Raw genomic sequence first — 20,100 nt, 5'->3', positions numbered from 1 at the left:
TTAAAGCTACTCCAAGTCCATCGATTCTGAGCTGTCATACACAATATTGTCACTGTGCTACACACTTTGATAACATTCAGTCTTGTTTCATGTTCCAAATCAGTGCCTTTTATGCATCTAGAATCTATGATATTCTAAAGCCCGACAGAGACATTTTAACATTAAGGTGACGTCTTACATTCTGTTGTTCTAAAAAAATACTATGATCAAGAGAAACATGTGAGAAAATTGTTTATTTTCTTATGTACCATGGCCACAGTATATTGAATGTAGCCAAACTATGAAATTGATTCAGGCATTCCATGAATGCACATGGAATAGTGTTGATTACTGGTTTCTTGTCCACATTGTTTGAAGTCATCTTTCTTATAACTTCAAGAACAACTCACCTGGAGGGGTTACTGCCAACAGTCAGAACTGTCACCTTATATTTATTAAGTACATGGCTTACACCCAAAACCACAGGTAAAAATGATGGTGGCTATTCCTCAATTGAGATTCCTATTCCTCAGTTGACATTCCTTCTCTATACATTCAGAATTGTGTACATATTTAAAAACCATTTTCCACCACATTTTTTTTAAATGGTATTACAATGGAGTGTGCTGTCCTATTTGCAAGTTCAAATTTATTTATTTCCTTAAATTTTTTTATATAATTAAGTACTACTTTGATTAAGACAAAGAAAAATATGTTGAGTATCATCTAAGATTTTCATACTATCACAGTTTCAATGAATCAATTTATCTTTGTACCTCTGTAAAAAATTTGAATCTGGTCTAACTAAAATAACATAACACTTTGGAACAAAGATACACACTAGCAACCCTGCACTAGAAGCCAAGATGGAGAAGACCTCCACAACCACCATGCTCTTCCCCCTGGTGCTATGGTAGACAGGGAGGAAGGTGATCCAGACACTGCAGAACACCAGCATGCTGAAAGTTAGGAATTTGGCTTCATTGAATCTGTCAGGAAGGTTCCTAGCCAGGAAAGCCACAGTGAAGCTTCCCAGAGCAAAGGAACCCAAATATCCCAGGACAACATGGAAGGCAATGACTGAGCCTTTGTTGCAAATAATGACAGTCTTCCCATGTTCAGATTGTATAACTCTGTCAATAAAGGGAGGAGATGTTACCAACCAGATGCCGCAGAGAACAAGTTGGATCAGGGTACAAATGGGAATGACCAAGTTAGGTGCCCCCGATGTCAGCATCCCTCTCATTCTTCTCCCTGGAGTAGTGAGCTTGAAAGCCATGACCACAGTTAATGTTTTGGCCAGCACTGTAGAAACAGCCACAGTGAAAAATACTCCAAATGTGGTCTGCTGCAGGATGCAGGTGGCCTTGTTGGGATGTCCAATGAAGAGCAATGAGCAGAGAAAACAGAAGACTAGGGAGATGAGCAAGATGTAGCTGAGAATGCAGTTATTGGACTTCACAATAGGAGTATCCTTGTACTTCACAAAAGTGACTAGTACTAGAATTGTGATGGCTGAGAAGGACAGGGCCATGGAACCTAGAACTATTCCCAAAGGATCTTCATAAGCCAGAAATGTCACAGCTCTTTGGAGGCAGTGGGTTTGCTCTAAGTTGGCATACTTATCATCTGGACACCTCACACACTGTTGCATATCTGCTGGTGAAAAACAATAAAACCTAATATGATATCATAATTACTTATTTAATAATTATGTATTTGTATTATTCAGAGGATATATCAATAAATAATTTGGTACTGAGCATCTCATCCATTCCTTCTTCCTGCAGGGACCAATGACATAAGATTGCTGTCTATTAACCTGTATTTTGCGGTGAAACAAAACACCACGATAAGGAGTGGAACAGAAAAATAGTATGCAATAAACAAAAAAGAATAAAAATATGATAAATAATAAAATGATATGAGATTTTTAAATTCTTCAAACTATGTATTCACTGTCCCCACACAAATGTAGTGTGCAGATATAGTTATTGAATTTTTTGTATTTTGTTTGTTTTTTGGGTTGTACCATTTGTCTGTATCTCCATAAAGGAAGCAGAACATACAGTTTCTCATGCAAGTATTGTCTGCCTGAAGGAATATTTTCGTTCTTGAACCTCTGTGCCTAACAGTTTATCTTTAAAACTGGTATACATGAATGTCCTACTAAATGTATTCTGCATACTATAAAATCAGGAAGCAGCATATTGTGAGAGAAATGCATTGTTTGTAGAAGATAGTGCAAGTTATTTGCTCGACCCAAAAAAAGTTGACATTATTTTACGTATTAAGTTTTGAATCATGGAGATTTTAGAAATTCAGTTTCCATGTATGCCATATCATAGTTATAGTTTGGAAAGAGAAGGATTCAAATTCAGCATTTCTTTCTGCATGCAAGCATGTACCTGTTTCATTGGAAACCTCATTTTCTGGGCACTGAACACAGTCAAAGCAGCAGTCTGCTGTTTCTTTCTGATGAATTTTCCTAAATCCAGGAGTACATGGCAAACTACACAAGGAGGAGGGAACCTGAGACAATATATAAATATTATATAATATGTGTTTGAGAGAAAGCATGTATGTGTGTGTTTGTGTGTGTGTAGTTCATTTAAACATATATATATATATATATATATATATATATATATATATATATATATATATATATCGGATATTAACGGATATGGCTATAAATATTCCTCTGTTTACCAGTATTTATTACCAATTTCAGGCATATTATTATTTTGTATTTCCCTGCAGTACACCAAATGTCACACAATATTTTCTACATTATGTAATACTGTATATATAACTTTCAGGTTGCAGCAATTTAAAACTTTAACTTGCTACACTGATACATCCAAAAGGAATGCTTACATGACATCAATTTTTTCTCATGATGTATAAATAAAAAAATCAGAATACTGATATTCATGAAGAAAGTATGATAAATCAAGGAAGAATCGTTTGATTAATATGAGCAAAATGTTTTACATAAGATTGTCCTAAATTTTTTGAAGTTTAAAATAATATCTTGAATATCCTATTCCTTCATTCCTATTCCTACCCCTTCCCTTGCATTTATGAGACTCCTGCTTCATCACTCTAACAAAACGCTATTCTGGGATATTAAACTTGCACACGAACAAGAGGCTCCCTTCCCACTGATGCCAGATAAGGCAATCCCCCACAGAAGAGGAAACACCATAGGATAACATGTGAAATGTGAGTACATAAAATAACCAATAAAAATATATATAAATAAAAAAGGAAACCTTGAATCTGGAGAAAGATTTCTGTTAATTCATACATATTATATTTAATTAGGCAATACATATGTTGTTATATAATTTCTAAATTCCATGGTATACACATAATTTCAAAATTATCATTTTATAAATACACACACACATATTATATATATGATAAGTATATTCCTGTAGAGAATATACATATGGGTGCAACTGAACATGGAATACATAGGCTTTTGATGCTTATGATGAGATTTATATAGAGTTCAGAGTTACCATATTTTGGAGCTTGTAACTGAGCATGGTCTCTTGCAAGTGTAGTAATTGGTCTTAACCACAGAGATATTATTTTAGTGCCTTACCTCATATTTAAAAATATAGATATCTTGAAAACAAGTAAAATTTGTGGTATACATACTGAAGTTCCTCCTGTGGCCCACTCTACATCTTCAGATATATGAAGTTGTTGCATCTGTGGAAAGCAAGGTAAATAGCTTCCTATTTTTACTTTTAATACAAAGCCTTGTGGAAAATTCCAAATGATGAAAATGTCATATGCTGAACACTGATTTTCCCTATCGTTCATGTTCACCAGTTCTCCAGCAGGGTTAGTAAATACCCTGGTCTTCAGCACGGAAGATACCTAAATGAGATCCATCATTAGATGCTTACCTATGCATATCAATAAAGTGAAGGCAAAATTGATAATTTTGCCTAATTTCTTAATGACTTTCACAAAAGACAGCTGCATTGAAGTAATCCCGTGTAGCAAAATACAATATAACTTATTGATAACTGAAAATTTATATACTTCATATTAATGTTCAATGGTAAAATGTACACAAAAATGATTGCATATAACAAGTAACATGGTGTGTGTGAGTGTGTGTTTGTGTATTTATACTTGTCAAAAATATATTTTTAAAATGTAGCCATGAATGAGTATATAAAGAGGAATGCTGAATGTGTGTGAAAATAAAGAATGGCTGTTGGTCTTTCATGTATAGACAGTAAACATATATGAGATAAATAGAAACTTAATAAAATGTACAATCTAATTCATTAGTGGTTTTGTAAATCATTGTTAATTTAAATGAGTAACTATTAGTTACAGCACATGTAGTGATTCTTGAGAAATTACTCTTTAGAATAATATTCTAGTCTGGGCATCACTTAAAGCTTTTTGTTTGTTTGTTTGTTTGTTTGTTTGTTTGTTTGTTTTGCAGGTTATTTTTGTTTGTTTTTTGTTGTTGTTGTTCTTTTTTTGTCGAGACAGGGTTTCTCTGTGTAGCCCTGGCTGTCCTGGAACTCACTCTGTAGACCAGGCTGGCCTCAAACTCAGAAATCCACCTGCCTCTGCCTCCCAAGTGCCTCCCAGGCATGCACCACCACAATCCAGTACTGAAAGCTTTTACTATCAAACTTTTGGGTCCTATTTTAAGTTTGTACTCATTGGGTGAAATGTTGAGACATGTTTTAACAAAACTCACTGATATCATAAAAAATATTGTGTCCTATTAAATGCTTTCCTTGTGTATGGTATTCATGCATGTAAAAGATAAATTAGGGAATTTTGTACTGTAGAAATCTTTCCCCTGAGAGAATAATCTATAACAAATGTGCATGAGTTTCTCTGGATACATTTAAAAGATCATATTGATGCACCTAAGCATAATGAAATGTAAGAAACTTCACCTGATGACAGTCTCTAAATATTCCTTTATGTTCTGCTGGTATTTGAGACTCTACTTGTTGAAGAATTAGTTCATGAAAGGTGTGGGTCAAAGCGTAAACAGCATTATATAAATTGTAACCTTCTTCACTCAGGGCCATGTCATATTTTTGCAGTGCTGACCATTCCAATGTGTTGTTGAATTTAAAATCTTCCATTTTATTTCTGTTCTTAGAGATTGAACAATTAAAATAATTCCACCCCAGTATGGACTCAGAAATGTTTACTGGGTATTTGTCAGTGTCCATAGTTTACATAAAATATCTAAATTTAGGCATCTCACCTCTGTGGTGTGCAAAAATGATAGTCCCATGGAGGAAATCAAGGCTGAAATCCTTTTTATTTGTGACAACATCCCATTGAGAAGTTGTGATCCAGATTCTCTGAGCTCCTAAATATCCCCATCTTTTAAATCTGACTTCTAATGTGGAGTTCATTTCACCATAAATGATAACAACCTTTGCCGAAGATGTCATAATTTGTTTATCATATATCGTAGACTTTGTCATGTAAATCTGCATGGTTTCTGGGATCACATTCACAAAAGCTAAACAGATCCCATGCCTTTGTATTTCTTTTCTTAAGTCTGAGAGAAACTGAATGCCCTGGTCATTATCTGAGACGACCAGTCCTATCCATGTCCATCTAAAATGAAGCAGCAAGGAGACCATGCCATGGGACAAATATGTGTCCTTGGTGGCTACCTGATAGACATAGGGAAACTGGTCATGGTCACTTAGGTTAGGATTAAATGGACCAAAGAAAACCTAAAGTGTTTAGAAGAAAGGATAAAACATCTACATGAGGAATATTTTTATTAGATTGTTTGGAGTTATATACAAGTAATGTTGCTCATCTTTCTGAACTCCTAATAAGAATAGTATGAACATATTCTAAATATCCTGTATTATTGTTTTTACATTCTTGACTATTTCTTACAAGTCTGAATTTCCTAGAACACAGTCTTGCCTGTTTAATCACTACATATATAATCTGATTATTTAACTCCTTAACATATATATTGATATGTACATACAGTGATATATAGTGATATAAAAGTACAGTTTATATATATATATATATATATATATATATATATATATATATATATATATGTGTGTGTGTGTGTGTGTGTGTGTGTGTGTGTGTGTGTGTGTGTATGTGTATGTATGGGTTGTGTGTGTGTGTGTGTGTGTGTGTGTGTGTGTGTGTGTGAGAGAGAGAGAGAGAGAGAGAGAGAGAGAGAGAGGGAGAGAGAGAGAAAGAGAGAGAGAGTAGTAGCACACTCATAAATACATGCCATAAAACTTTTCTTGTTGACACATGTAAAGGGAATTTAATGTTGTTGATTCATTCAGTGTCACACATTCTTACCTGTGGTGACACAGAAAAAGATGCCAGTTTGGCAGATGTTTTCCATGATGGCCCAATAATGCATACATCACAAATTATATATTTTTCACAGATATAATTAGTAAAATACTCCCCATTGTTTTGTTGTTCATATGCTCTATCAAGAAGTCCCAATGTATCTTGAATTAGACCAACAGTGATGGTAAACATCAAAGACATATTGGGTAAAAGATAAGGATTCTCGTTGATCTCATCAGTAGCAAAAAACATTACCAGAAAAAACTCGTAACAACTTGCTGGTATTCTAAAACAAGGCATAGTGATGATTAAGGGAGATATTTGAAACTTAAAATTGCATTTACAGTAAACTTTATACTATGAGACATGCTAAATTCCTAAATAACTCTCTTGAAATAAGCCTCATGAATGAGTGATCTTTACAGCTGAATACAATTTAAGAATTTATAGACATAGGGCACTATGATATGATAGGTATATTTTTGTATTATTGTACTTTGATAAGTAGTTTGTTCTATCTCTCCATGCCATCCTTTAACTAGATTTCTGTCCTATTGATTAAGACACTATAAAATAGTCTTAGATATGTAATTCAATGGATACATTTTAAAAAATGATTTTCTTAAACTACAAAGAAAATATCTAACATATTTTACTTATTTTGTTATAAAAGACCATTTTACATCAAACATCTTAATAACAGTGTGTATTTTGAGAAGCAAATAATACTTCAAAAACAGTGTTTAACATTTATATTTTTATAATTACATACACTGAAAATAGCATTCATTTGTACTTAATAATATCCATTCCTGAGGATACTTTATCTAATGGTGAGAAGTAAATTATTTCAAAACACACAATATAATTTAGAAATTAAGTATAGCAAAAGAGCATAAAATGTTAAAAACTGAACTAATAACAAATATATTGTCACCTTCGCAAAAATTGACCACATAGTTGGACAAACTTCAGTAGATACAAGGACAATGAATTAATTCAATGTATTCTATGGGACTGCCTCAGACTAAGGCTGATATTCAAGAACAACAAAAAGAGCAAAAATCTCACATACACGTGGAAGACAACAAATTATCTTCTCAATAATGAATTGGTCAGAGAAAAAATAAAGAAATTAAAGATTTTTTTTTGAATTCAATGAAAATAAAGGCACAGCTTATCCAAATTATGGAACACAAAGGAAACAATGCTGAAAGAAAATCTCATAGCTCTGAGTGCCTCCATAAAGAAAGTAAAGAGATCATACGCTATCAGCTTAGCAACTCATCTGAAAGCTCTGGATCAAAAAAAAAAAAAAAATCAAATGTAACCAAAAAGAGAAGACAGCAGGAAATAATCAAGCTCAGAGATGAAATCAACCAAGTAGAATGAAAATAACTATATAAAAAAATGAAGCTAGGATCTGGTTCTCTGAGAAAAATCAACAAGATACATAAACACTTAATCAGACTAACCACAGGGCCCCAAGACAGGATCTAAATTAACAGAATCAGGAGTAAAAAGGGAGATATAACAACAGAAACTGAGAAAATAAAAAAAAATCATATTCTACTAGAAATGTCTATATTCAACAAAAATGTAAAAAACTGATAAAATCAATTCATTTTATAGACAAAAATCAGGTACCAAAGTTAAATCAGCACCAGGTAAAATACCAAAAGTGTCCCACAGCTCCCAAAGGATTAGAAGCCTCCCAATCACAAAAAGCAAAGGGCCAGAAGGTTTTATTGCAGAACTCTATCAGACCTTCAAAGATGATCTATTACCAAAACTTTTCATACAATTCCATAAAATAGAAACAGAAGGAGCACTATCTAACACTTTTTAAAAAACCACAATTACACTGATACCTAAATTACAAAATGATGCAACAAGGTAAGAAATCTAATGACCAATTTCCCTAACGAATACCTATACAAAATTATGCAATAATATTCCCACAAACCAAATCTAATAACACTTCAAAAGAATTATCCAAACGGAACAAGTAGGCCTAATAACAGGGATACAGAGATGGATAAATATGGGAATCTATCAAAATGATTCACAATATAAACAAACTCAAAAAAAATCTTGATCATCTTATTGGATGCTGAAAAAAAACTTTTGACAAAATTCAATACCCCTTCATGGTAAAAGTCTTCGAGAGATGAGAAATTCAAGGCACATACCCAAACATAGTAAAAGAAATATACAGCAAATGAGTAGCCTACATCAAAATAAATGGAAACTTGGAACAACCCCACTAAAGTCAGGGACTAAATAAAACTGCCCACTCTCTCCCTCTCTATTCAATATAATACATGAATTTCAAGCTACAGCCATTAGACAACCAAAGGAGGTGAAAGGGATAAATGTTAGGAAGGCAGTAGTCAGCCTATCACTATTTGTAGATTATATGATAATATACTTACCCCAATAATTCCACCAGAGAACTCTTAAGGTGATAAACAACTTCAGTGAAGTGTCTGGATATAAAATTTACTCAAACAAATCATTAGCCTTTCTCTACCCAGACGATAAACATGCTGATAAAGAAATTAGGGAAACAACATCCTTCACAATAGTCACAAATTATATATATATATATATATATATATATATATATATATATATATATATATATATATATATACCTTAGTGAGACTTTGACCAAGCAAGTGAATGATACAATAATTTCTAGACTCTAAAAAAGAAATCAAAGAACACCTTAAAGTTGGAAAGTCTCCCATACTCATGGATTGGCAGGATTAATATAGTAAAATTTGCCATCGTGCTGAAAGCAATGTAAAGATTTGATGTTATTGCCATCAAAATTCCTACTTAATTCATCACAGTGTTAGAAAGGGAAATTTGCAAATTCATCTGGAATAACAAAAACCAAGGATAGAGAAAATAATTCTTAACAATAACAGAACATCTGGGGGAATCACCGTCTCTAATTTCACATTGTATTACAGAGCAGTACTGATAAAATCTGAATGACATGGGTAAAGAGACAGGTAGATTGTTTAAAGGAACGGTATTGAAGTCACAGAAATGAACACATACAACTATAGTCATTTGATCTTTGATAAAGAAGTTAAAATCACCTAGTTGGAAAAAGACAGCATTTTCAAGATATGGTGCTTGTTCAATCGTCAGTCATTATGTAAAATAATGCAAATCGATTCACTCTTATCTCCCTGTAAAAAACCCAAGTATAAGTGAATCAAGAACTTACAGGTAACACCAGTTGCACTGAATCCAATGGAAGAGATAACGGGGAAGAGCCTTGAAAACATAGACACAGGGGAAATTTTTCTGAACATAAAATCAATGGTTTATGTTCTAAGTTCACGAAAAGACAAATGGGACTTCATAAAACTGCTCCAAGAGAAGGTAAACCAAAGTGTGGATGCTTCTTCAGTTCTTTCTAAAAGAGGGAAGAAAATACTCATGAGAGGTAAAGTGTAGATAATAGAGTGAAAGAAAGGCCATTCAGAATCTGCCCAACCTCAGTATCCATTCCATATAGGGTCACCAAACCCAGACACTATTGTGGATGCCAAGAAGTGCTTACTGACTGGAACCTGATATAACTGTCTCCTGAGAGGCTCTGCCAGAGCCTGAGAAACACAGAGCTAAATGCTTAAAGACAAGTATTGGATTGAACATGGGTTCCCCATCGGAAGAGTTAGAGAAAGGACTGAAGGAGCTGAAGGGTTTGCAACACCATAGGAAGAACAACAATAACAACCAACCAGACCTCTCAGAGCTCCCAGGGACTAAGCAACTTAACAAAGAGTACACATGGAGGGAACCATGGCTCTGATTGCATGTGAAGCAGAGGATGGCATTTTAGGGCATCAATGGGAAGAGAGGCCCTTGGCTCTGTGAAGGCCTGATACTTCAGTGTAAAGCCAGGGCAGTGAGGTCGCTATGGATGGTTGTCAGCAAAATTACCTTCATAAAAACAGGGGTGGAAGAATGAGATTGGGAGTTTCTGGAGGGAAAAGAGGAAAAGGTACGATTTGAAACTCAAATAAATTAATATTCAATAAAAGAAAAGTATATATATATGTATTCAAAAGTTCTTATGTAATAACACCTGGCATTGTGAGAGTATTTTTAAAATGCATATTATACCTGTGTATACTGCCTAACAATCACTATACTTAAAAATGATAATCTGTAATCTGGGTTACAAGGAAAGATATTATTTTATCAATAAGAATATGTTACAAATTTTTAAACAATAAAATTGAGAAGGTAAATGTTATAAAAATTCTAAGTTCACGTACAGTGAGAAAAACTATCAATACGATTTCCATGATGTTTGTAGAACAATATTTTAATATTATCAAATATTAATATGCATACAATAGAATAATAATTTTAAAATATATTTCATTTATATTCTTTATCCAGTTCAAACTACACAAAATGGTGTAATACATCACATACCCAGATTTTTAATCTTTGAACTCTTTCATGCATTAATTTAATGTTAATTTTTACTGTGTTCTTACTATCTCAATTTCTTAAAATCCTATCGGATTTCTCTTAAAACCTCAGTGTTCCTCATTCTTTGCAATCTTTTAAATGATGTCTGAGCACAGTGATATTCTCTCCATAAGAAATTTGTTCATCTGCCCCATCACAGTTAGCACTTTATCTGTTATTATTAGTTACTACCTCTCTTCCAGAGTAAACACACAAAACATGCTCTTTTGATGAAATTTGCATTTTAATTGAGTCTTTGGAGCAAAGTTTTTATTTCTAAACCTGAAAACTGTATTGGTACAGTTTGCATACTTGTAAAGTTAAACCATATTATGGCTTATAAAACTGTCACTAAAGAAAATTTCCACTATTTTTCCAATGAGATGCAGAAAATCGAGAATCCATAAGAAATGAAATTCATACTCACCTAACACAAAAGAATAATAATGTAAAGCACTCTCAGTATCAACCTGTACAGTACATTCGGGCTACAAATTGGAAAACATATCCTTTAAATCCCAAAGTCATAAAAATGTAAGAGTAAGAGATATGATGAGCCTCAGAGACAGAAAAACACAGGAAATCTTGATTCATGATAGAAAGAAATACCAAGCACATTGATTAGCTAAAAGATGAATTGTTTCAACACACATTCCCTTAATATCTGCAGGCACAAACAGCAACATCTCATATTTAAGATCTCAGACATTGAGGACAGCTTCTTCTAAAAAAATGAAGTACATTTATTTTCCTAGATTTTCTCTAATGCTATATCCATTCAGTAGTTAACAGAAAAATTGACCATCTGATCCTGACAGTAAGCCTAATTTGTGTCTGGGTATTTGTGTAATTGGACCAAAAGTTTATTCTGGTAACAGACTATGAATCCTGTCAGTCTTTTCCCACATTCAGCTTCAAATCCAGAATTTCAGGAGATGCTCATTTAAGGACTATTATATAAATCATATGACATATATATTCACAAGTATTTATTTAATGTTATACTTGTTATCATACATAGTAAACCAACACATACAAATATTTCAATGAATGAATGTATACCCAGCTGTTGGAGACCAAAATTTGATAACAATTTTATGAAGGCATTTAGATGCATGGTCATACAAGAATCACTGGCAGGCAATTGAATATATGTAGGGACGCAGTCTCTTTACCTTGAACTCTTGAAAAAGGTAGGTTTGTGAATTCATGGTAGATGAAGAGACATCATTCAATACATGATATCAAGAAAAACTCAACAGAGCGAATCAATAATCATTTTCTAACATTGAGAACTGGAGCCTAATATATTAAAGCTAAACTAAACTGTGATACATTTGAAACTAGTAAAATAGTGATTGGTGTAATAATTAATTTTCAGCATTATAAAAATTACAAGAGTTAGAGCAGGACAGAAACCCACAGTTTGTGTACACAGCTAAATATTTTCAATTTATGACATTGATGCAGGAATAAAGTTAATGACTTACCTAAAATAAATAATATTATTGTACAAATTGTCTTCAATAGGTCCCTCATGTGTCCAAAGGTAGAAACCACGATCATTTCTCAAATCTACATCATTATCTTCATTGTTCTTTATCCTCCAAAAGCAAATGGGTTCTGTCAAACAGCACAAGATGAGAGAAAAATTCAGGAGGAAAATTGAAATAGAGGAACCACACAGCTTCTTCATGTCTGCTAGGCTTTCTGATGGAGCAGTTGTGAAATCTGTTTCTTATGCAGACAAACATCACACAGACATTTACAACTAAGTGTCTGTTTTAAGGCTACTACTGTCTGCCAATCCACTTAAATATATTCACTGTTCCTTTCCATTCATCCTATGTCATGCTCCCTGGATGCATTGATAAAAATTCTGGCCTCAAGCTCTACATCTGAGGTCTGAAAACTTTTTATCAAAACATTTCTGAAAACATGTTTTGTAGATCATGCTCTCTATCCTCAGGTGCCATGATGTCATTCATATTTCTGAAAACATGTTTTGGAGATAATTTTCTCCATCCTCAGGTGCCATGATTTCATTGGTATACCTAATTCCCAAGTACAAACTTTTCTTGGGCAGCTTGGACCAGAATATGTGCCAACAGCCATATGGAAAAACACAATAGATTTTAACAGAACTTCCATAGACAAGAGTTTAGAAGGTAATAAAAGTTCGATATCATTCACACTGTGAGAAGAATCATGGGGCATTGTGTCTTCCTCTGTCTAGGGTAGGGAAGCACAGTCTCACAGGACACACTGAACCAGGAGTTGAACATTCTCTCTGTTGTTCATATTCTATTGTATGCTAGTCATATTTACAAAATATCTTCAAACATACTGTGATTCCTGTCATCTGGAGAACATGTTATTATGCAAAATTCAAAATGCCTCGATTATAAAGATTCAACACCTATCCTGTCCAATATCAGTACCTGTGCAGATATTCACTGAGATATTATTCTGATCTCTTGGCTGATAATCAGTCCCCGGCAGTCAATGACATTTGATGCAACATTGCTGATTGATGATTCAGAAGAATTTCATATATTTTATTCAAAGGAATGAAATAATTTAGGTTTCATTTATGAGAGAGAATTTTATTGCTAATATTAGTATATAAATTATATTTTCCATTCATGTGTAGTTGCTTTTTCTTCTGAAAAGGTCCTGTCTTCAGTGACATTGCAACAACACACATGTATGTCTGTTATGCTAATTTATGTAACTTGGTTAGGCTACAATGAGTGACACTGATCGAGCATTGAATTTAATTTTGTAATTAAACTAAATTTTGTAATTTTGAACTACCTTATATTTTTTCCTCAAAATATACACACTGAGTGCAGTAGACTCTTTTTTCTTCTTCTTCTTTTTTAAATGTATTCTTAATCTATTTTTACAGTCCATTTTTATTGCCCTCATGTTCCATCCTCTGACTGTTCCATATTCCACACCTCCCCTGTGATAACCCATTGCCATAGGATTTTAATTTGAGAAGATTCAATCCTTTCTTGTTTGCTTGTTTTGATTTTTGAGACTAAGTTTTTTTCTGTGTAGCCTTAGCTGTCTTGAGTCTATGTCTGACTAACAGGTTGGCCTTGATATCAGAGATCCAACTGTCTCTGCTTTTATCCCCAATCTTCTTCTTTCCTAAGGGTGCTAAGACTAAAGTCTTGCACCACCAGACTGGGTAGAATATTCTTTCCTTAGGCAATGCAAATTGATGCTAGTATTGTGAGTTGAACACCCAATATTCCACAGTGTAATGCTTGGGAGGGTATAATTAACTAACTGGAGACTTCTCTATATCAGAAAGTCAAGGACTTGCCCTCAGCATTCCATAGATAACCTGAAGGTTCTGAAGGAGTACCATCTCAGTTTTGTCAAAAATACAGCAGATTCTAAAAAGCATGGCCTGCCAAATGCACGGGATTTGCCAACCATGAGTACAAGATCTTCCACATCTCAGCCACTTTCTTTCTGTGGAGATCCAAAGCACAGCATTGATGATGGCTGGATTGTTGATTGGGATCTATACTCATTTTACTATGTATTTGAGAGCTTGGGCAATCTGAGATAAAGCAGCAGATTGAATTGTGCCATGAAGGACTCAGATGTCTTCCAGACAGAGAGTCAGAGTGAACCACAAGTGTCCTCAAGAGATGTGCACAACAACAAAGACAAAGGTATAGAGGAGCCAGACCATCCCTCACCAAGCTTGCTCAGGGACAAAGGCCTGAAGCTTGAGACCTGGGATGGTGGTTGCTGCACTGACCAGGATCCTGCTTCTGACATTTCCAGGAAACTAGGCTATTGGGGATTGCTTCAAAGGGCTTTTGGCCAGAAGAAGAAGAATTGAAATAATTCACCCAGAACTCTGTTTGGGGCCCAGGAACCCTGATCCTTGCTAAGACTTGCAACCAGGGGATCTTCTGTCAGCTCTACAGCAAAGGCACACACAAAGGCAGCTATGTCTTTGCAGCCATGTACTATACATTTGGTTTTTACAGCTGTCTTAATAAAAGTTTTGAAGTGCTGGAAATTTGTGTTCTTGAAATGGACCTAGGGAAAAGGTGAAGTGAGGAGTGGATACAGATCAGGATACACTGGTCTCTAAAACAGGCACCCAAAATAGATCTGTTGGTTAATTATCCCTTTTCCTTTGCCTATTATGTTTTACTCTTGTAAAGTGATAGGATATTACTTTAAGAAGTGTCACATCCCTTTTTTCCTGCTTGTTTTGTCTTTTGAGCCTATGTCACAGGACTAAATGGTGATTTTTTATTTAAAGAAGTGTTCAGTCAGTCTTAGGAAACCTAGTTTTCATGTGTCCTGAGCCATAAGATAACCAGCACACAGGGAGTAACCTTGAGAACTTGGAGAAACACCTGTGCTGTATCAACGTGGATGACAACTTCTCTGAGACTGTAGAGATCCAACACAGCCCAGAGATACTGAGAAACGATGGCAGCTGAGAGGATCTGAAAACAAAATGAAACTGGGTCTGGATCACATTTCTCATACAATGGCACATAGGCGCCAGGGGTTTTGTCCAGTGTTTCCTTGAATCCTTCTGGATTCTAGGTATTTACAAAGGATCCTACTACAGCCTGGCAATGTCTGGTTCCTTTTGAAAAGTAAAGCAACTAGAAACAAATTCAACTATGCTGTTTGCAATCAAGATATGATTTAGCCTCAGACTGTTGACAGCACAGCATCACATCTCCTGCATACTCACACATGAAAACCAAGCATTTTGGTTAGTGTCTAGGCACATGGGGTCTAGATCTTGGGTTTGCACAAAATTCCACTGTAGCCTGCCTGGCAGTGTCTAATCCTAATGGCAAAACGAAAGCACCTAGAAACAAAATCATGTTTGAGGTCTGAAATCGCTATCAGATTTCAGCTCAGAGGCTGTTGACATCCTATTGGAAATTGCATAGGCTGCAAGTCTCAAACACTCATGGATAGTGAAGACCAGGGGGAACTCTCACAGTGCACAGTGCTAGCTCCTGAGTGCCCTCTACTGGAATCAGTTGCAGGATTGCTGCTGGGAGCAATCTTCTGGCCAGACTTACCTATTGGCCAGGTTTGTTTTCTATCTACCACCAGTGTGGCCAAGAGATGCCAGATATTTTAAGTTCAGCTCCATTTTAGAGAGCCTGACCTTTGTATAAACACAGCTTAAGTACAGGCTTGTACCTAACATGATTTTCCACATTGCCCCCAAACAAAACCCTGTCTCCAGTCTAATCCCAAATAAGACCCGTCTTTGAGGTTACACCTTCGGCAAGACCGGCATGTCCAGGTTATTCCAACAAACCTACAACGCTTACAAGCTAACCCCTTGCCTAACCTCCACCAATGCAGAGGAGAACAGAAATTAAGTTTATGATATGACTCCCAGCACCAGGCAACATGTTAGAAGCCACAAAAGCTTTCCAATTAGGTGCTTACACATGGACTCCCTGCTTACAGCTTTCTATAAAACTTTGCCCTGAGAAACATACATGTTTCCCCTTCCAACACACATACACACACACACACACACACACACACACACACACACACACGCACACACACACACACACACAAACTGTCCTGAGGGAAGGTGGTGCGAGGCAGGGATAACTGCAAGCTAGCTGGAATAAATACCCTGATGTGAGGTGCATCTATCGGCTCCTGTCTGTGTTTTGGAGATCACTAACATCTCCCTGACACTACAGACAAAGGAGTGGGCAGATTAATTATGGACTTAACTAGGATCACAAAGCTGGCCCCAAACCCTGCATGTGTGAGTAAGAATCCATCAGTTAGCACCTTCTGGCATGTTACACACTGGACAAGTGTTCGGCAGGACCATAGTCACGAAGCGACTGCAGAAACAAAGTCAAGCTCGAGAAAGTCAGCTCAGAGAGCAGAGCTTTGGTGTCCTGGACAGATCTGTCCTGGAAAAGACTCTTCACAAGGAAAGAAATGCAGCTCCAGCTGAGATTCTGGCAGAGAGCAGTTCTGTAGACCTCCAGAGGTTGGTGGTGATGGGGTAAGGCAGCTGACGCTGTACAATTGCAGAGTCTAAAGGGCGCCTTTGTCAAAGACAGCTTTACCATGTATTCAACAATGAAAAGAAAGTGGACAAGTTTTCAGCATTTAGAAAGAACAGGGTGCAACATTTGTCTTAACTCAACAGACCTCTCAGTGTCTGAGCTCAGGCTCTCAACCCCTTAGCACACAGCTTGATGAAAGATTGATGCAAGAGCTTGAGGCTTATTGTTCCACATATTTAGGGTTACTCATCCTCGCAGCGAGAGTTCTCCCCTAAGACAGAAAGCAGACATCCACGTACCCACTGTAGTTCAGGGAAGCCTAGAGTCCAGAAATCCCAGGAGATCCCTCCCTGCCTTCTGGACAGGCACAGAAACTACAGGATGGAAATGTTTATTCATCTCATAGGCAGGACATAAAATGTGAGACAGACACAAGGACTGGGGAGTGAGTGGGCGGAGAGGAGAGTCTGTGTTCTGAAGCTTCATCTCTGCACTTAGCTGTTCCCCTAACAAAGTGCATTCCTATAAAGTCAGTGGCATTGCAGACAAACCCTGGCTCATAGAAACAATATCAATCACTATGACACTGTTATGTGGCTTTCTTGCTACATGTACAGATTAAAGTCCTGTGTCTTTCAAACTCCAAGAGATTTTCATTTAATTGTACTGCTTCCACTTCAAAGACCCTGATCACTTTCTATAAAGAAAACAACAAATCCCTTGAAACTATGTTAAGTTTTGGTTTTTGCATAATTCGATCTCTCTGCTGAGAATACAGGATTAGCAACTACTCAGGACACCAGCAAAAGAAAGCACACTTAACAGGATTTACAAGCAGAAGGAGGTGACATGCACCTTTAATCTCAGAACCAAGGAGACAGAGATTAGAAGATCTTTGATTAGTGGTCACTTTGCTCTATAAAGCGATTTTTCAGAATAGCCATAGTTGCACAGAGAAATACACTCTGTGGACTCTGTTCTGAGTTGTCAACTTGATTAAACCTTGAATTATGCAAAAACCAAAACTTAACATAGTTTCAAGGGATTTGTTGTTTTCTTTATAGAAAGTGATCAGGGTCTTTGAAGTGGAAGCAGTACAATTAAATGAAAATCTCTTGGAGTTTGAAAGACACAGGACTTTAATCTGTACATGTAGCAAGAAAGCCACATAACAGTGTCATAGTGATTGATATTGTTTCTATGAGCCAGGGTTTGTCTGCAATGCCACTGACTTTATAGGAATGCACTTTGTAGACCAGGCTAATCACAGAGACCCACCTGTACCTTCGATAGTACTTGGATTAAAGGCATGAGTCACCACTCCCAGGAGAACCCACTCACCTTTAATCCAGACATTGAATCTGGAACACAAACCTTTAATTTGGGCCACACCTTCATCTTGAGACTTATATAAGAACACAGAGGAAGCAAGTTTTCACATTTCCTGCTTGCTCTCTCCTAGCTAGCAAATCGTATTACTTTGCTGGCATTAGAATCCACTTGTCTGTGATTCTATCTTCTACTGCAAACCAGCTGAGACATCCAGCCTCAGGGAATGAGAACTTCTGGATTCTTGGACTTTGCTTCCTATCAAATTGTTGTGGGATAAGGCAGACTGCATCCTGTAAGTCATTCTAATATATCTCCCTATCAGGAAAGAGGGAGTGAGTGAGAGATCATTTTATGTGGTCTTTTGCTCTTGAAAACAGGCACCTCAAATAGACTTGCTAGCCCAAAAGCACTTTCCCCATTGCCTGCCTAATCAGTTGCCTATAATATTTAACTCTAGACAAAGGCGTGATGTTGAGAGATATTTCTTATGCATTCACATTGAGGTGATGAGAGGCTAGTGATTTGAATGGAGTGAAGAGGAGGAGCTAGGGAGAGAGACACAAGGGAGATGCATGCAAGAGCCATGAGTGGGAGAAGATAGAGATACAGTGTGCCAAGATTGAATTAGAGATAAAAATATCTAAAGGTTAAAATATTGGGTAGAACTTTTACTATCCTACATGACTTTGCTATGACCTTATTGACATCTTGAACTTCTTAAAAATATACTTAAAAGTCTGTTCTTCTGGGTAATTTGAGGCATCTTGGTTTGGGAACCAACGGATCTGGTGTCCCACAGGTAGTATGAGATGTGTGAAACGTGGGTCCCCTGCATATGGCAGAGAGAGAGCTCAGTTGAGATGCTACGAAAGCTAGTTGGAAGAGATTACCTCAGAGGTGAAAGTGGGAGCACCTCTGAAGGAGGCACTGTAAGTGTCAGGTGAGGCAAGAGAAACGCCCGAAGTGGCCCAGACTGCTCTAGAGAGTTCGACGCAGTGACAAGACACTTTATAGCCTGGATTGATCCTACCAAAGTGTTACGTTGCTGGCTCTGCCAAGGACCTCACTGAGGGTCAGTTTGTTTGTTCTGTAGTTATGGTGGGTGAGGAATGTGTTGGCTCTTTTTTTTTTTTTTTTTTTTTTTTTTTTTTTTTTTTTTGCTTTGTTTTTTTGGATTCAGTTTTTTCAAGACAGGGTTTCTCTGTATATCCCTGGGTGTCCTGAAACTCACTCAGTAGACCAAGTTGGCCTCGTACTCAGAAATCAGCCTGCCTCTGCCTCCCTAGTGTTGGGAGGTGTGTACCAACACCTCCCATCTGTTGGCTCATTTTTTAATTAAATATCATTACAATATATAGAATGATAGCATCTTATGTTGAGAAACTTCACTCCTTTATTGTTTTCTTGTTTTTTTTTTTTCTTTGAGCCTAGGTTTTCCTGTATAGCCCTGGCTATCCTGAATGTAGGTCTGAATACCAGGCTGGCCTTGAGACCAGAGATCCACATGCTTCTGATTCTGTTTTCCCAGATCTGCTTCTTTCCTTTGGGTTCTGGGATGAAAGGATTTTGCCACAACATTGGGCAGAATCTTGCCTACTTATGGAATACAAACAGATGCTTGGATTGTGGACTTAACGCCCAGATTTCCACTATATAATGTTTGGGAAGGGCCATGAAGTATAGAGTACAATCCACTGACTAGAGTCTTCTCTGAATCAGAAGGTCAAGGACTTCTCCACAGAATTCCATGTATAAAGCCAAGAAGATCAAGCAGTCCTCTCCTAGTTTTCTTAAAGATACATCAGATTCTGATTCCCTGCCAAGTGCACGTGTATTGCCAGTCCTGAGTACAAAATCTTCCACTTCTGAA

At 36.3% G+C, this 20,100-nt stretch overlaps 1 pseudogene; it reads right to left on the bottom strand.

The window, feature by feature from the left end:
* Window positions 1-730: 730 nt before the first annotated feature.
* LOC127672646 (vomeronasal type-2 receptor 116-like) lies at window positions 731-12,538 on the bottom strand (annotated as a pseudogene).
* Between the last annotated feature and the right edge of the window lie 7,562 nt (window positions 12,539-20,100).

The sequence above is a fragment of the Apodemus sylvaticus genome, chromosome 22 (assembly GCF_947179515.1).
Source record: "Apodemus sylvaticus chromosome 22, mApoSyl1.1, whole genome shotgun sequence".
Lineage (NCBI taxonomy): Eukaryota > Metazoa > Chordata > Mammalia > Rodentia > Muridae > Apodemus > Apodemus sylvaticus.
This window is presented reverse-complemented; position numbering and strand designations above follow the sequence as displayed.